At 53.5% G+C, this 15,837-nt stretch overlaps 1 pseudogene; it reads right to left on the bottom strand.

Annotated features, from left to right (window-relative positions):
* Positions 1 to 15,574, bottom strand: part of LOC132532257 (proton-coupled zinc antiporter SLC30A9, mitochondrial-like) — an 81,114-nt pseudogene extending 65,540 nt beyond the window's left edge.
* Between the last annotated feature and the right edge of the window lie 263 nt (positions 15,575 to 15,837).

Raw genomic sequence — 15,837 nt, 5'->3', positions numbered from 1 at the left:
GAGGTGACCTCGCCCACGGAGGTCACGATAGTCCGCAGGGTCAGGCAGCACATGGGTCCTCCTGCCTGACTTCACACCCTCTCTGCAGCTGTCCCAGGCCGACGACGGGGACGTGCTACAGACCAAGACACGAGAACCTGCAAAACGTCAGAGCAGGAAAGCATGTTGGCCGACTCAGGCTCCCTTCCAGTCCTCCTTCCGTCCATTCCTGAAGCACGACCTTGACACTCGACAGATGCAGACATGATGTGCTAAGAGCTGGGGTCACAGAGCAGACGTGAGATGAGACACAACCCTTCCGAGAGCCCAGAGTCTAACCACACAGACACCACGCGCGCACCCCAGGAGCCGTGTCAGCGTGGATGGCCCGGGACAGCGGGACCTGCAGGGGGGAGGGGGGGGCAGGAAGCAGGCCAGCCGGTAGGAGGCCTGGGGAGGAAGGAAGGGGCAACGACGGGCTGGACTTGAAGGGCGACGGCCACCTGCTGGTGCTGCTGGGTCTACACCAAGTCCTCCTCCTTCTAGAAGCCGAACCTGCGTTCTCCTCGGTGAACCATCACCCCCATCATTCCGTGCGGTGGGGGGGCTGGATCCCCTCCCGATCTAAGACAGCGACGTGACCCGAGCCCGGATAACTGCCTCATCAGATCCCCCTGCCAGAGATCTCCCCAGGGATAGGCATGTAGCAGTGGGTGGACCAAGGAGACACAGTTCTGGAGTTTTCATTGAAACTGTTGAGAAAGAAAAATGCTGAGCTTCTGAGAAGACGCAGGTGCTAGTGAGACTCAGACCCAGGCAGCTATCTTGGTACCATATGCAAAGCAGCAAAGCACAAATGGAGAAATCTATGTGAGACAGCAAAAAGAAGACAAAATCTTGAGAACGTCACTTGAGCCCCCAGATACGCTGCGCAGCTCAGAGGCTTTTATGAGCTAACGTGAATCTCAGACAGGGAGGCTGAGAGGCAGCGGTTCCCGCCCCAGCTGTCGGGGGACTTTGTTCTGGAGAGCACACATCGGAAACTCACCTCCATCCCCACCCCTTCCACACGCACACGTGGGCTCTGAGGACCTTGACTGAGAATCTGGCTTATTTCTGAAAACAACACTTGCAGCTGCTCAGAAAGCAGCGGCGCCTGCCCAGGGCCTCTGTCCGATCAGCGCCCTGAGCACAGCCTCTCCGTCTGCGCCCCTGCAGGGAAGTGGGGGGGAGAGGAGACAGCAAAGGGTCCCTTTCCACCCACTGACCCTCCCCTCCAGAGGGTGGTCAGGAGAAAGGGCTCCTGACCAGGACACTGCACCTCTCAGATCCCTGGAAAAAGGAGGGGGACAAAAGAAACCCCCTGAGTCAGTACTTGGGACTATTTGTGCCTCAGCGGCCAAGGCTCCCATCTACCAGAGCATGTGCCTGGGGAATCTCAGCTGGTCCCTCCAGGCTAAGGGAGGAGGAGGAGGGGGGGAGGGGGGAGGGGGAGGGGGAGGGGAAGGAGGGGGAGGGGGGGAGGGGAGGGGGAGGGGAGGGGGAGGGGAGGGGGAGGGGAGGAAGGAAGGAAGCTCCTGGCTCCAGGGGCCCTGGTGGCACAGTCAGCTCCACAGGCCCTCCTGACTGCCAGCTTTAATTAACCACCTTCCTGGAGAGCTGGCCTGACTCTGCAAGGCTCCTGCTATACATGTAGGACAGGGCAGCTCATTACAGGAAGTCTGGGGAAGTCAGGAGAAAGGTGTCCAAAATACCAGCAGCACAGCACAATAAAATGTCATTTTGTCTGTTGCCTCTCAGTACTTCTTTAAAAAATTAATTTTTTAAAAATTTATTTTGGCCGCACTGGGTCTTTGTTGCTGTGTGCGGGCTTTCTCTAGTTGTGGCGAGCAGGGGCTACTCTTTGTTGCGGTGCACAGGCTTCTCATTGCAGTGGCTTCTCTTGTTGTGGAGCACAGGCTCTAGGTGCACGGGCTCCAGTAGTAGTGGCTCACAGGCTCTACAGCGCAGGCTCAGTAGTTGTGGTGCACAGGCTTAGTTACTCTGCGGCATGTGGGATCTTCCCGGACCAGGGCTCGAACCCGTGTCCCCTGCACTGGCAAGCGAATTCCTAACCACTGCGCCACCAGGGACGTTCCGACAAACAAACAGAGTTTTCTGGAACAGAGTGAACTGCTAATGTGTCCAAGCTCGCTTGGCCCCTCAGCAGCAACCCCTCCCTCTGCTCGTCCGTGGCTCAGCTTCCGTGGGATTCCGGAACCAGCCTCCAGTGCCCCTGATGCGCTGACTTCAGGGATGTGCCCCCAGGATGAAGGATTTGGGAGGCTTTCCCCAATCTCCCTCTGGACAGATTGCTGGCGCGGCAACAGGACTGGAGGCGGATGGGGAGGCTGACTCTGGTCTGCGTCAGCAGGGTCCCTCACCTCTTGTCTGGCTGCCACTGCTCAGAAGCCAGACCTTGGGAGGGGCCCAGGGAGGCCCCACAGAGCCAGACCCACCTCCTTGAGGGCTCTGGCAGGCCCAGATGGTGCCTGAGCTGTGTGCATGGGCCCTTCATTCTAAGGGACAGGACACCATTGGAGATCAGAGTTGCAATGTGCCCAGCTATGGAACTACATTTCGCAGAACCCCCTGGCCACATGCTGGTCATGTGACAGAACTCTGACCAACGAAATGCAGACAGGGGAAGAGGATGCCTTTAAGGGGTGGACTCGGCTGGCTGATCCCTTCTGTCATCTACCCTCCCAGTTCTTCTCGCCAGGAATGCAGCTGTGATGTGGGAGGTAGGGCAGCCCTCTTGTAACCACAAGACAGCACAGTGGTGCCCCAGACACACACCACAGCAGGTCCTGAGGGCATCGAGAACTGTCACACCGGCCCTGAACCGCCTTCCTCGGATGTCTGACGAGGAGGAAAGTAAATCCCCATCGGGTCAGGCTCTCGGTTGTCTCTTCCGTTTCTTGCAGCTGAGCACGATCCTTAACAAGAAGAGAAAACACAGAGTTTTCACCCTCCTAATGATTACCAGGATCATTAAAAGGGAAAGAGAATGTCAGGCTCTGACAGAACCTAAAGCTATGTATTAGGTCATTTCCTAATCAGGACGCTAACAAGATGCCTTCTCCAGAGACCTGCATCCAGGGAAGGAATGCTTGTGGAGAGCACCGTGGGCCGGCACAGCCTGCAAGGGCGGCTCTGAACACGGCACACACCCTGACGCACCATCGCCCTGGCCTGGCAGGGAGGGGGTCGCATCACCCTGTTCACGGAGGACGCTGGCCAGAAGCTGAGTGCGTGCCCTGGGTGCCCAGAAGGGTCTGGCAGAGTTTCCCTCCAAGGGGCATTCTCCCAGGAGCCATTCTGGAGCTCCTGGCTGCGAGAAGCCCATGGCCCAGGAGATGCCTGTGCACCTGAGCAGAGGCGGGAGGGGGAGTTGGAGAGTACTACTGGGTTCAGAGGTCAAATCACAGCCCCAGACTGCACCACGGTCTCTACTTGGGTGACCAGAGTGGAAGCGCCCAGCAGGCTGGAGCTGGGGCCCAGACAGCCCCACCCCCTCCACCAAGCGTCTCTTTGTGCCTTCAGGAGGTGATTAGGTCATGGGGTGGAGCCCTCATGGGTGGGGTTAGTGCCCTCATTAAAGAGGCCCCAGGGAGCTCCCTCGCCCCTTCTGCCACGTGAGGGCCCAGCCAGAAGTTGGCAGCCTGCAGCCCAGAAGACAGTCCTCCCTGGAACCTGGCCAGGCTTCAGCCTCCAGGACCCTGAGAAATAAATGTCTGCTGGTTGTAGACAAGCAGTCTGTGGGACTTTGTTACAGCGGCCCAGGGGACTAAGACACCCCATGATTCCTCTGATCCATGAGGCAGCTCCGAGGCATCCAGTCCATCCCCAGGGCCGAGAGAGAGGCTCCCTGCACAAGCCGCAGCCGGTGAGGGGCGGGCTCAGCAGGGAGAGCACGGCCAGCTCAGGGCAGTTGCCTCGACTTCAGAACCGCTCACGTTCGGGTGTCACGGGTTGGCCTCTCCTGGTTTTATCCAGCTCCCCTGACAGCTGGGGGGGCCCTGTCTCACTCGGGCGTTCTCCCTCCTGCGTTCACACCCAGCCACGCTGGCTCCCACCCGGACTCGCGCGACACCCCTCAAACCTTAGGTTCGGCCTTCTGTCCCCCAGGCTGGCAGCAGCATCCCCTCCCGTTGGCTTCCGAGGCGCGTGCTCTGGTTTTACTGCGGAACAGACACCAGGCTGCGGTCTGAGCGGGGACCCAGGACACAGTCATTTCACCCAGGGCCCATCCAGGGCCTCCGAGGTCCAGGGGTAGATTCTACTCTCCACCCGCATCAAAAGCGTCCCGGAACTGTTGGCTCTGGACCTCCTTCTCGATTGTTCCTCCAGGTGCCTCTTGCCCGTGGAATAAATCACTCATCCCAGACGCCGTGGGTTGAATTTCTCCAAGGCCTTCTGCAGGCCGCATATCAACATGTTATTCATTCTTCACATGAGAAGAAAGGAGCTGAGCTCGACCTTTTCACACCTCCACCTCGCTCTCTCACTCCTGACTTGTTGGAGAGAAGCCGGGACTCCAGGGACGCTATGAGCAGCTGGCTTTAGGACGGTGTCCTTTATGACGCTGAAGGGTGAGCCACGCCCCTGGCCCTGGCAGTTCTCATGGGTCTTGTGTCCAGGGGTCCTTCTCAGGAGACACAGGTTTTCCATAATTAGAAAAAACCTCCTTTCTAAGTGACTTAACTGCTTTACAGCGTATGTCCAACCAAAGGAGTTTATAATCAATACAGGTAATCTCTCCCTGTCTGTCTCTCAACTGGTCTTCGACTGGGAAAAATACTGTTTTCAATAACACACACCACAATGCAGACCTCCGAACACACCTCCTTGGATGGAGGATTTGCAGACAATGGTTCTCAGCCGGAGGTGCGGCCCCCAAGGGGATCACATCGCACCCCCCAGGGAGATGCTGCTTTCATTTCTGCGTGGTTTTGTTTCTGCCAGGAGGCAGCGGAGTTTAAGATGCTGTGAAATGCTGATCTGCCTCACGCCTGGCCCGAGGGCTGAGAACGATAACAAGCGCATTTGTGCTCTAACACTTCTCACCGTTTTCCTCAAAGATGCTCAGTCCCACTCAGAGTGGAAAGGGGGGTTTGGGGAGCCCACCCTCTGTATCCCAGGCTGCCTGGGAAGGTCGTGACCCCTGAACCGCTGTGACCCTCACCAGTATGTACCAGCTCACATTTCTGTCCTCTCCCTTGTTCCACTCTGTTGGAGAAGCTCACAAATAAGAAAGCGAGCCCACCTCCCTGGCCTTGGTCGCAGGAAGATCTCGCGGCTTAGCACCCACTGGCCTGCCTCCTGGTTCACTGGGCCCTGGCTTTCCTGGACAGCACCGCCCCGTCACGTGGGTCTCAGCCAACCACGCAGCTGGCTCCTGCCACGGTGCGGCCGGGCCAGCAGCGACACCATCAGGGCAGATAAGTGGCAGTGAGACCTGGGAAGGCTGGGACAGGCCCTGTGTCTCCTGCTTGGTGTGAGCGAGGTAGGCCTCGGCCTGGTGACTGCTGGAGGCCACGCTGCCTGAGCACAGAGTCAGCGCGGCGACACAGAGCTGAGCGGAGATCCGACTGCGGCATGTCAGCCCTGATCCAACCTGCCCCTAGCAGGTCACAGGGGCCTGTGCGTTCCTCTGTGGATACTGCAGGTTGGGTCAGGCTTGCTTCAGAAAGTCCTTACGGATGCAGATGAAAGAGAAGGGGAGGGGAGACCCCAGCTCTCTCACCCGTATCCTTAGGAAGGGAGCGTGTCACCGCTGGGATCTTCAAAGCCATCACCCCCAGGAAAGCCCTGGAAGCTCCTGTGTCTCCTCGATGGCCATGAACCGGGGCGGTCACTCCGCCCGCAGGGAGAGCAGCGCTCCTGCCCCAACGGAAGGTGCGCTGAGTCCAGGCGCAGACGAGACGGCTCAGAGACGTGAATGAGGGGTGACCACGGCCGTCGGTGGAGCGGCTGGAGGCCGGGCAGGAGCCCCCAGGACGGCTCAGGGCCCTGGCCCTGCGGGGGCTGAGCTCTGTGCAGTCTCAGGCCCTCCTGCGGCCGCAGCCCCAGCCCGTCCTCCTCCAGCCCCTGAGCCAGCGGCTGTGACACGGGGGCCTGTCGTGAAGACACAGGCCTCCGTGGAGAGGGCGGGGCAGGGTTCCCAGGCTGCTGGGCCATTTGAATCCATCGGCAAGGGCGTGGCGACTTGTCCACACGTTTCAACAGGTGGAATAAAAATCACGGAAGAAAGGAGTCAAACCGCCAACTGATGGAGTTAAGGAGACCCTCAGTTATGAAAATGCACCCACAGCTCCGAGAACCTGATGCAGGTGAGACAGGCACAAGCCCAGATCACACTCGCCCCACTGACTTCCGTGTGTGTTTGTTTGTTTTTAACATCTTTATTGGGGTATAATTGCTTTACAATGGTGTGTTAGTTTCTGCTTTATAACAAAGTGAATCAGTTACACATATACATATGTTCCCATATCTCTGACTTCCGTGTTTTTAGAGCACAAGTATTAAAAAAAAAAATCAGACAAATAAGGAGGCGGTGGGTACACTTTAATGATACAACTTAATCTGCGGGGGATGTGATCTGGTGACTCTCCATGCGATAACCCTGCCTTTCACAATTATAATTAACGGTGAGAATAAAAAGCTTGTCTACATTATAATTACTGCTTCTTAAAATGTATGTATACTTGTAACAACTAAATGGTTCAGTGTCTCGAAAAATAAATATCTTTTTCCATGTTTTATTGTGAATTGCAGCGGTCCCTCAGTATCCACAGGGATTGGTTCCAGGACCCCCCCAAGGACACCGAAATCCACAGGTGCTCAGGTCCTTTATAGACACTGGCATAGCATTTGCATATAACTATGCCCCTCCTTCCATGCTTTAAATCATCTCCAGATCTCATAAAACCTAAAATGAGGTACAAGCCGTGTACACAACTGTAGATACATTTTAAATGCTATGTAAATAGTTGCCTTGCAGCAAATTCAGGTTTTGCCTTTGGGAACTTTCTGGAATGTTTTCCCCGGTATTTTCGATCTGAGGTGGGTTGAATCCATGGACAGAACTCACAGACATGGAGGGCCAGCTACATGTTAATCCTGTTGTACACATTTTCCTTAATAGACAATAACAGACGATTTAAGTGACTGACCTTCGCACTAGATTTATCTTCAAATCTCTTAAAACAGTAGCTGAACCAGACTGTCTGATGGACGGACGTCTGTGCTCATTAAATTACCAGCTCAGCAGCGCACTGCAGTTCCTGCCCGGGGCGTGAACACAAACACGGGGCAGAGGCAGATGAAGCCCGGCCTCGCCCTCGGAGGAGACACAGAGCAGCACCCTGGCTCTGGCGTCTCACACCGGGACTCGGGTCCTGCAGCCACCGCAGCCGCACTGTGTCAGCAGCCTTTTCTAACCTCTGATTTCCATTTACCAAGGACTATTATCTGTACTTCATTCTATACTGTAGATATTCGTTGAGTCCCTATTGTATGCCGTGTGCTGTGCATTCCATGATGAACCCAAACCATGAGCTGACAGTCTAGCAGAAAAGAGCAACAGGAAGTGAGTGGCCACAGGAGGCGTGTAAGTGCCAACAAGGAATGGGGGACAGCGCAGGGGCGTCTCCTGGCCCAGGAGGGTATGACAACAGAGCTGAGGCACGGGGCGGCCAGCAGTGACCAGAGAGGGAGGAGAGGGCTTTGGGCTGGGTGAACAGCGTGTGCAAAGGCCCAGTGGCTGAGGCAGAGACAGAAAAGGAGAGTGGTACAGGAGGCAGACGACCAGACTTGTTTCTTCAAAAAAGCACTCGATCTGCCACAGGGAGTGCAGAGGGCAGGAGTCCAGCTAGGAGGCTGCGCGGGCACCAGGCAAGAAATGGCACTGGGTGCACTTGGGGGTGGAGGCCGTGGAGACGAGGAAACTGGGTGGATTTCAGGGAATTTTGGACATGAAATCAACAGTTAGCAGTGAGCTGGATACGAGGAGAGTCAGGGAAAGGGAATACAAGGAATGGGTTCTCTTGATTCGTCCAGGTCAATGGACTGTGGTTCAGTTTAGCAAAGTGGAAACGCTGAGCGAGGTCTGAAGTGAGGGACCGGAGATGACTTTGGCCTGTGGACGCTGCCCTGCCCACGAGACATCCAGATGCAGACATCAAGGAAACAACTGGACCCATGAATCTAGAGCTAAGAGGTAGGAATATTCTAGAGACATAACTTTGGGATCCATCAACGTACAGGCAGTTTCGAAGGCCTGGGGAATGATAAGGTTAACTACAGAAAGAAATACAGTGAGGAGAGAAGAGACCCAGGAGGCACCTCTGCGGAACGCTTAACTTGCAGTGGGGAGGCTGAGCCTGAAAAGGAGACCGAGAAGAAAGGGCCGGTAAGGTGGGAGGTAAGCGGGCAGCAGCGCGCTGTGACGAGTAAAGGGTGCGGGAGGCGAGACGGGCCGCACAACGTGCTCCGCCTGCCTTCTGTCTGTGGAAGAACTTCAGCCAGAGAATAAGTTTAATCAGAGAAGTGAGAAAATGCAGAAGCAAAGGAAACCAGTCAAGCAACACCAAGTATTAAGTGCGGCCACTAAACAGAGTCAAGGTCCTTTAGTCCCTCCTCAAGGGCTGTAAGTCATATTCTGAGCCACTGTAGGCGGCTCTTGTCAGGGACATGGAAGATGGTTTTGCTCAAAAACTCTATTACCTTTTTTTTAAGGAAAGCTGAGAACCCTGCTTTTCTCACTGACTTTCAACAGAAAAGCACGTCTGCAGTGGGGCCCCAGTGTGTAGCACCTGCCACGGGGCCTGTGGTAACGAGGAGGGGTGGCACCCCGCTCCCGTGTGAGCCGAGGGAGGCAGGTCCCTCCCGTCCCTCTAGATGCTCACGTCCCACACTGGCATGTGCTTCTCCCAAGAGCACGGAATGCTGCTTCTCTGAATCATTAATGACACGTATTAAATGTTAAATGTCTTGACAGATCAAGAAGCCTCATTAACAATGCACAGACGCTTCCCCCACATGCGCCAGCAGGTCCTGAAGACGTTCACCAACGCCGCGGCGCTTCTGCCTCTGGACCATGGGGAACCTGCCAGGACGAGGAAGCACTCTGCCCCCACTCACGCTTTCCCATGAGCATGCATCGTCCTCCAGACACAGGAAATGTGTCCTCATGACACCAAGGCCCCCCCCGAAATCCTGGAGGGCAAAATCATTGCGAATCACCGATGAACCAAGACCTGTCAGGTAAGTGCCTGAGGAGCAGATCTCTCCCGCGAGGGCACAGCGCCAATCATGGCGTTTCAAATCCCTGCAGGACAAGTCACGGCCTATCCGTGGGCCCCACCTCACGTGTTTTTCCAAAGGTGGTGACGCAACAGCCCAGAAGGCACATGCCTGGATCAGTGAATGCGCTCCACTCCCCTTAAACAAATTCAAATGGATTTTGATTTGCAGACTTGGGCGCGCTGCTTGCCGCTGAGCTGGATGGTCTGAAATGAGGAGACATGAAGAAAAGACCCGCCTTTATCTTCTCTGTCTGATGAAACTGCAAGTTTGCATGTCACCCTTGGTGGAAAGACCAGACTCGTGGCTAATTATCCAAATGTAACGCGCCAGTGTTGGCTGCCTAGCCCCTTGTGTCAATATGCTACTGAGGCTGGTGGGTTGGAGTACGTTTCTGAAGCTGATGTCTGGAACCTCCTACTTTAATGAGGAAAGACAGAAGAAATTTTCTGCTGTTAAAAAAGGTCTCTTCTCGGGCTTCCCTGGTGGCACAGTGGTTGAGAGTCCGCCTGGTAATGCAGGGGACAGGGGTTCGAGCCCTGGTCCGGGAAGATCCCACATGCCGCGGAGCAACTAGGCCCGTGAGCCACAACTACTGAGCCTGTGCGTCTGGAGCCTGTGCTCTGCAACAAGAGAGGCCAAGGTAGTGAGAGGCCCGCGCACCGCGATGAAGAGTGGCCCCCGCTCGCCGCAACTAGAGAAAGCCCTCGCACAGAAACGAAGACCCAACACAGCCAAAATAAATAAATAAATAAATTTAAATCATGTGGGCTTCTAAGAAGACCTCTGCTTAAAAAAAAAAATAAGTGGACGGTTCACATACACATTAGCAGTAACTTGGGTACTTTCATCCATTGAAAAATAAATTCAATGTAGAAAAAAAGTAAAGTTAAGATGCATCAGGGCAAACTTAATGGTGTGTTCTAAGCTCTCAAGTGTGTTTCTCTCAGGCAGAAGGCATTCCTTCACTTGCCATTGGCTGTTACACAAGACCACTGAGAACTGGCCAATTTATCCCCACTCCCCACAAATCACATCTCCCTCCCCCTAAAACACATTATTTCTATTCATAGAAACATTCCTAGTTGCTATAGCACAGTGTGAAATCTTCAGTTTGGCCTCAGATGCCTTTTACCTGTTAAAACCCTGAGATCAACCCTCATTGCCACCGGAGGAGCTTTTCTGCTACAGATCAAGAAAAGGAAGGGGCTCTTGGGGCAGCAGAGTGCCAAGTCAGGCCACCACACTACTGAAGACGCTTTCCATGAGCATGTGGACAAACAACCGTCCTAAATGCTAAACCAAATCAAAGAAGAGCACCTCACCTGTTTGTGCATGAGACGGATGACGTGAAGAGAAGCGCCTAACACTCCCTGGGAGAGCCAGGGGTAGTGATTCCTCCAGGGAAATATGGTAACTGGCTGCAGGCCTCACGGAGTCTTTGAAATTCACTGCTTCAGCGATCCTTGGAAATAAAAGGGACATTATTACAAAACGGTAAAGGAAGGCATTCAGCTAGAAGATGGGTTTGAAATTTAATATTAAACTTCAAATTATTGAGACAGTGATCTTTTTTGGAAGAATTTTTTTTTTTTTTTTTTTTTTTTTTTTTTTTTTGCAGTACGCGGGCCTCTCACTGCTGAGGCCTCTCTCATTGCAGAGCACAGGCTCCGGACGCGCAGGCCCAGCGGCCATGGCTCACGGGCCCAGCCGCTCCGCAGCATGTGGGATCTTCCCAGACCGGGGCACGAACTCCGGACTCCCAACCACTGCGCCACCAGGGAAGCCCCTAGAAGAATTTTTCAATTCTGTTACTGAACACTACTCTATTTAAGACTTTATTCTGCCACCTGTAGGGACTACCAAGATAGCTGCAGTGTAATCTTGGACCACAAATAACAACCTAGTTGAGGCCCAGGAAGCTGTCAAATAACAAAGACTCAAAACGACTGGGCATAGACTCTCCCCAATCCCACTTAATCGCTATGTAGCCTTGGGGAGATCACTTACATTGCCTGAACTTTAGTTTCCCTAATTATAAAATGGTGCGATAAACAGTAGCATGGTGGATGAGAGGAAGAAACAAGTTGTTTTCCTCCACACATCTTAGCTTCCTCGGCTGGAGCCCTGGACGTCAGACTGACTAGACAGACTAACAGAAGAAAAACCAACAGAAGTTTATTAACATGTGCGTCAGAGTACTCGGCGATGAGCAACCCAAAAGAGCCGTTAGTACCTGGGTTAGCACCTAGCCTCTTAACTGAAGGAATGATGAACTTTCGGAGAAGTGACAGGGCTTTGAGTTTCTAGGGTGGCAAACTGTGGAAGGCAGGCCCGTGGGGGGACTGATGGAAGAGGAAGAATAGTCAGTGAGTTTTGTTACATAGATTCCTCCTGGGATGTCGCTAGGTGATAAGGGTCTAGGTTTGTCTCTGGTTCTTCCTAGTTAGAAAGGGGAGCGGAAGACAACTTTATAAGTGTATGCCCCGCTTTTAGGAAACAGGTGGAGTCCAGAAAGCTTTTTTGGTGTCTGTTTCTTCAAGTCTGCCTTCAGGATAAAAAACAAAACAAAAAACACGCGCCCCCCCCGAAAAAAACCCAAATAGAAACAAAACAAAAAACCAACCAAACGAAAAACACCAACCAAACAGAAAAAGACTGCCTTCAGCTCAAAATGATCCTTATGACCAAGTGGCATACTTTGAGGTGGCGTACTTTACTCCACTTCAGTGGACATCTGCTGTTTCGCCTCTCAGCAGCCCTTCATTCTCCTGTAAAAGTCTCCTCAACTTCCCTCCAGGTGACCGTCTCCTTCCCCACTGGCAGCCCATGTAATTTGAAGTTGACTCCATCCTGGGCTTAAAGGTAAACCCTACTGGACTTCCCTGGTGGTGCAGTGGATAAGAATCCGCCTGCCAACGCAGGAGACACGGGTTCGAGCCCTGGTCTGGGAAGATCCCACATGCTGTGGAGCAACCAAGCCCGTGAGCCACAACTACTGAGCCCTCATGCCTAGAGCCTGTGCTCCCCAATGAGAAGCCCGCGCACCGCAATGAAGAGTAGCCCCCGCTTGCTGCAACTAGAGAAAGCCTGCGTGCAGCAACGAAGACCCAACGCAGCCAAAAATAAAATTAATTAATTAATTAAAAAAAAAGTAAGCCCTGTTATTCAGGCCCAAATGAATCAGTGCACTGTGTTCCTCAAGGCCATGGTTATTGATCAGGGCTGAGCACACAATCCAGTAAGATCCAGAAGGGTGCAACACGATGAGGTAGAGACGCTGGTTCAAAGATTCTCACTTCTCTTCACTAGATGTCAGCCCGGAAAGATGAGGTCCTGGGAGCGACTTTCACACATGAGGAGAGAAAGTGACTGAGAAGGGAGCCCACCTTGCGAAGAGAGCCGAGAGATTTCGCCAAGGGACATCAGCTGGACGCTGGATGAAGCTGCTCCTGCAGCTCGTGTATCCATGGACCTTCCAAAGCACACGTGCCAGGAAAAATACACTTTTGATGAAGACACTTTAGGTGGAGTTTTTTGTCATTTATAACCCAAAATACCCTACCTGGCACATAGAGTACTTGTCTCATGGAGGTCTGATGCAGACCTGAGGCGGTATTGACTTGGTATCCAGTAGGGGTACTGTAACAGGCGTATGGTATCCAGTAGGGGTACTGTAACAGGCGTATGGTATCCAGTAGGGGTACTGTAACAGGCGTATGGTATCCAGTAGGGGTACTGTAACAGGCGTATGGTATCCAGTAGGGGTACTGTAACAGGCGTATGGTATCCAGTAGGGGTACTGTAACAGGCGTATGGTATCCAGTAGGGGTACTGTAACAGGCGTATGGTATCCAGTAGGGGTACTGTAACAGGCGTATGGTATCCAGTAGGTGTACTGTAACAGGCGTATGGTATCCAGTAGGTGTACTGTAACAGGCGTATGGTATCCAGTAGGTGTACTGTAACAGGCGTATGGTGTCCAGTAGGTGTACTGTAACAGGCGTATGGTGTACAGTAGGTGTACTGTAACAGGCGTATGGTGTACAGTAGGTGTACTGTAACAGGCGTATGGTGTACAGTAGGTGTACTGTAACAGGCGTATGGTGTACAGTAGGTGTACTGTAACAGGCGTATGGTGTACAGTAGGTGTACTGTAACAGGTGTATGGTATACAGTAGGTGTACTGTAACAGGTGTATGGTATACAGTAGGTGTACTGTAACAGGTGTATGTATACAGTAGGTGTACTGTAACAGGTATATGGTATACAGTAGGTGTACTGTAACAGGTGTATGGTATACAGTAGGTGTACTGTAACAGGTGTATGTATACAGTAGGTGTACTGTAACAGGTATATGGTATACAGTAGGTGTACTGTAACAGGTATATGGTATACAGTAGGTGTACTGTAACAGGTGTATGGTATACAGTAGGTGTACTGTAACAGGTGTATGGTATACAGTAGGTGTACTGTAACAGGTGTATGGTATACAGTAGGTGTACTGTAACAGGTGTATGTATACAGTAGGTGTACTGTAACAGGTATATGGTATATAGGTGTACTGTAACAGGTGTATGTATACAGTAGGTGTACTGTAACAGGTATATGGTATACAGTAGGTGTACTGTAACAGGTATATGGTATACAGTAGGTGTACTGTATACAGTAGGTGTTCAGTAACTTACTGAATGAGTTAGAACCTCAGACACTGCACCAATGCCCCTGAGACGCAGGATCATCTGCCCCCCAACATGGGTCCCTTACCATCTACTTGCTGCTTCTCTCCTCTGGACCCCATGTGCCTCCCAGCTTAGCTCTGCAAAGCAAGGACTGAGGTTTCTGCTCAGTTACAGATGTCGGCAAACTCCGACCCCCGGTTCCCATCTGACATTTAACAAGCCCCTGGGAGCTGAGTGCACCATATTCTCCCTCCTTTGATAACTGGTTTTCCCTAAATAATAGTCTCAAACACAGTGTTCAGTGACACTGTACTGATGTAGGGCTGGGGGGGCACACGCAGCACGCTCCCCTGCCCCAAACACTACATGGTTTTCTTACACACTTCCTGGATGAACAGCAGGCCCCCAGGAAGCATGCAGGGACGTCCCACTGCGAGGACGACTGAAACCTCCCGGGCCACTTGTCATTAGGAGACTCTGGCCAGGACAGGAGTAGAACCCAGGGCTCTGAACAGATAAGCCCCTAATCCAGCCTTAGGAAACCCTGATAAGGGGGCCTGGAAGTGGCCAACGCCATTTACTAAGCCCCACAGAAATCCCTTAGCATTAAATTGGGCAAATAGGAGCTTTTCCTCAGCTAACTGCCTCCCTCCTCCCCTCCCCTCTCCAACCTGCACACTCTCACACAGGCTGAGGATGGCCCCCCACCGTCTGGAAAGGGAGCCCAGGACGGTGCCCTCGGGGTCCCCGCCGGCCTTTTCAGTCAGGCCCAGCACTGTGGGATCGTCCTGAACATCAACAGAAACACTGAAAATCAAACTTGCTTCAGAACCACACCAGCTGGATGCACTGAATGCACGAAAACAAACTACTTAGGGTTTGGGCGTTGGTTTGTTTTGCCACTTTACGCTGAAGCGCGCAGAGGAACAGGCAGCATTTCTTGTGCATTTCCTGTGGGCCAGGGCCTGTCCTCACAATGACCAGAGGTGGTGGGTGATGCTATATCTCATTTCTCAGACTGGGAGGTGACCACACAGAGCTCACACAGACAAGCCAGAGAGCTGGCCCGCGTCACCCAGGCCAAGGGGCTCCAGGCCGTCTAACGTAGACAAGGGGCCACTGAGAGGCGCAAGCCAGGACAAGGTCCCAGCTCCACTCCGACCCTGGGAGCTGAGCGTTGAGACGGGACCCTCAGAGGCTGCACGGAGCGGGGATTCCCTGAGTCACTGCATGGAGGACGCCCCCGCTGACCATATGGGACTTGGCAAGAAGGAGAAGCAAATGTCTATTTGGTATGGCAGTGACAAGGGGGGCGGACTGGCAAGACTGAAAAACAAATGAATCCCACGATCCAACGCAGACACGGGCTGGGGAGCACCCGCCTCAGGAACAAGCGCAGAGGGGCCTCAGCGCCCGCCCACCCCCGGGCTTGGAGACAACACACCCACACGGCCTCCCACCAAGCCGGCGCCCATCTGGCCTGGGCCCGACTCCTGCTCGCTCTGCCTTGGCCCCAGGTCCTCCCGCAGAAACCCCGGTTCTCCCGCCGGCTCTGCCTCTCCCATTTTTCGATTCCCCGCGCCCCGCCCCCGTCCCCCCGGACCTCAGCATCCCCGGTTCTATCCCCCACGGCTGCACATCCCACCAGCCTTTGAAAGTAAGGGGAGAGCCAGATGGGCAGGGCTTTGGGGCAGGTTTCTCACGGTGGGCTTCAGACCCCCCTGTCCCGCTGGACGGGGGCTCCTGGAACATTCTTTTCTCTTAACACCCATCCCGAAGTGCTTCCCATGGGGAGCCTGGAAGTGCTCAGACACTGGTAGCCTTGTTC

Source organism: Lagenorhynchus albirostris, chromosome 14 (genome assembly GCF_949774975.1).
Source record: "Lagenorhynchus albirostris chromosome 14, mLagAlb1.1, whole genome shotgun sequence".
NCBI classification, from domain to species: domain Eukaryota; kingdom Metazoa; phylum Chordata; class Mammalia; order Artiodactyla; family Delphinidae; genus Lagenorhynchus; species Lagenorhynchus albirostris.
This window is presented reverse-complemented; position numbering and strand designations above follow the sequence as displayed.